Below are 3549 nucleotides of genomic sequence, written 5' to 3' on the forward strand. Positions count from 1 at the left end.
ATTTACAATCCTCAAAATAATGCAATAAATCCTTAAATGCATAAGAAAATTTATATATAAATTATACAATTCATTCAATAAGTTAAAATTCTCAATACAACAAAATCATAAATCATACAATAAATTTATTTCAAATCAATTTAGAATTGAAAACTAACAAAAGAGTTAGTTGTGCACAAACCTCAAACGAGTCGCCTGTTGGCCTTGACTCGACTCCTCGGCTTCCTTCCCGGTACTCTTTTCAACTGAAACACACAATTTTTATAATGTTTCAATACTAGAACTTAACATAAATCCAAAATAAATTTAGCTTCACATTTACCTAGCTCTAACGAGTTAAATTCGACGTTCTCGAAATTTTGTGTTTCGGGTTACTATTCACTATACTATTCAAGTCAAATTATTGACTTTCTAAGGCTTAATAGGTATGAGCACTCCAACTTCACCCACATACCACATTTTGGTCACCAAACTTGTTGGTTTTGGTTATTTTTTCAAAGCTTAAGTCATTTTGGCCAAATTATCAAATTTTCAGTTTTGGTGCTCCTATTGCACTGTTCCATTGGTCGATCTACTGTTGGAATTTGACAAAACTTCCTTCATAGAAAATGTTCCTTATTGTCTCAAGTATATTCTCATTTTTGGATCACCTCAATCGGAGTTTTGTAGCTCAAGTTATGGCCAAAATATAATTACTGTTCACGTGCACTGTTCATACTGGTATTCTAGTTCTGGCAGATTTTTTATCCAACTTTGTTCAGTAATTTGATCAAGTTAAGTTCATAATTTGGTCTAACTTTCTTCATATGAAATGTTCTACTGTGTCTTAGGTTTCCATCGGTTCAAGAATCGCCTAAATCGGAGTTTTCTAGAAAGAGTTATAGCCATTGCAACTTTACTACTCAATGGCAATTCTGCAGAGTTGCAGGTTTGGTAACTCAACTTTGCTCAATAATTTGAATGGGTTAATGGCCTAATTTGGGTTTGTGTTCTTCATGAAAGTTTTAGGTCTATATCTTATCTAATTGCTGGAAAAATTTCAGGTCAATTTGACCTATTTAGCTCGAGTTATGACCACTGTTCATTTGGTCAGTTTGGTGCAGTGGCAGCCTGCTCTCATTTCATTTTGGTCAATTGGTTCACTAAGTTTTAGTCAGTTTTTGGCCATGGTTCCTTGATGAAAATTGTGCTATTTTATGTCTATTTTTATCTCCAATTGGTGGCATATCAATTGGACTTGTAAAATTTCCGTTTTGGTCCTTCAATGTTAGTTTGGTCATGCTGCCAGCAGTATGACCAATTGACCTACGAATTTGTCTTCCATTCTAACAATTCCCATACATTTCTTTTGGTCATTATTGACCATTTTTCAGTCCACAATTGGTCAAAGATATCATTTATGCATTTCTCCAAAATTTGGTTCGCAAACCCTAACATTCAGACCCTAATCTCACTAATTGTTTCATTTAACCAATTCAATGCCTATATACATGCTTCTTTAACTCTATCAAGCTCATATACCACTTTAAGTCCATCAAATTCATGCACACACATCAAACCCTAGCTAGCCTAAATTCAGCTTTGATCCCTCACAATTATCTTTGTTTCATTTTAAGTTACTTTCTAAGTTAATTAAACTAAGAACATAGAAATTTAGTAAAAGAATTCAAATTTATATACTAACCTTTGTTTGATTTTCCAATCACTAATTTTCTTCTCTTTTTTCTTCTTTCTTGCTTCTTCAATCTCCTCTTCTAGTAGCCCAAACAAAGCTTAATCATAATTTAGTAGAATTTTTGGGGAGTTTATGGGGTTGATTCAAGCTTTGAAAGCTTGAATTTCATGGCTATGGAGGAAACTAAGGAGAAAAGAGAGAGGAGAGATGCACGTTTTTGAAGAAGAAGAATGATTTTTTTTTTCTTTTCTTTTATGTTTTTATCCTTATGGAAGACAACAATTAATCCATTTAATTAATTTATTAATTATATGACTTATGGCATCATGCATGATATCATGCATGATGTCATCTTCCTACACCTTTTTAACTTTTTCATTTTCTCTTCTTTTTTTTTTTTAGTTCTTTAATTTAATTCTCGATTCCGAAATTTTCTTTTCTCCGATTTTATTTGACAGTTAGGTCAGGAGTCAGCTCTCGGGGTCAATTGACCAAATTGCCCTTCGCCGGTTCATCCCGGTTTGCAAATAATTCCATATTTCTTCCGGCTCTCTGACCTAATTATTTGACTGACTTAACAGTTCTTTTTCGTGATTTTCTCTTTTCCATTGTGTTCATAAGGGTCCTAAGGACCGCAACGTCACTTTTTACGGTTCGAAATTTGAGTTTAAAATGACTTCGCAGTCGTTCCCGAGATGGTCACCCATCGTTGTGACTCTCGGCTCGTTTAACTTCTTATGTTCTGTTTTTCTTATTTATACTTAACTAATTGGCAATTACTAATTATTTGTGTTTATGGCTTATTTAGTTGTCTTAAGTGTGGTTCTAATCCCCTTAATTGTCCAGACCGACACCGGTCACCGGAACAGTGAAATATACCAGGCTATGCAAATGGGGGTGTTACAACACAAGTGTCTTTATTGCTCACACTGAGGACATCCACCTGATTTCTTATAGCAGTCTCCAAACTACCATCTCACCATCTTTGCAATCTAACTTAAAGCCTCTATGTCATTGTCCATCATTCTTTTCTATCATCATACCTATTTGAACCATTACATTGACCTCTAATCAACCAACTAATTCCACTCCTCTGTCAGATAGGAGTTTATCTCATTTACCTTTTCCAGAACAACACCTTGCCTATTCTATATCTTAATTCTAATCTTCCTTATGACTTAACAGCTATGCTAAACTTGTACCTTTTATTATCTATGCTAGGTCATCTGTACCTCTATGCTACTCAAAATTGGTCTTCTGATCATTCTGATTAGCACTCTCACCAAGTTCGGGTTATCCCTTATACTGCATCTTGGATCATAACTATCTAACTATCATTTCTACATTTCTTCTATCTACTGTATCTTCTGTCCTCTCTGACCAACTATAGTCTGCCCTTTACTACCCCGAGGAGAGAATCCATAAGGGTTTCATTTCCATTCTACTTAATCAATTAGAACTTAGGGTACTAGGTATCTAATTCCTGTCACTAAGCTCAAAAGAACTACATTTGTCATGATTTGATCACTTATGCTTCCTATAGTGAAACTTTTACCCTTCCTAAGATACTTAAGCCACTAGCTCTCTATCATACTATAGTTCCATTTGGAATGCCATTCCATAAGTCACTAATACTAGTAGTAACCTTTAGTTTCTCCTTAGAGAGCAGAGCTGTACACGACACTCCACTGCCACACAAGGAGTGCTATATTATATTTTTAGCAAAACATCCATTATAATGTTAAAACTACCTAAGATCCCATACAAAATGCTAGATATTTCGATTTGGTAGGTGCCAACGCTACACTATAACCATAATAAACCTCTAATATAGTGGTAACTCTTGTTATAACACTGTGTTCAAGCTAGCATAA

Source organism: Hevea brasiliensis, chromosome 18, assembly GCF_030052815.1.
Source record: "Hevea brasiliensis isolate MT/VB/25A 57/8 chromosome 18, ASM3005281v1, whole genome shotgun sequence".
In the NCBI taxonomy this organism is placed as follows: Eukaryota; Viridiplantae; Streptophyta; class Magnoliopsida; order Malpighiales; family Euphorbiaceae; genus Hevea; species Hevea brasiliensis.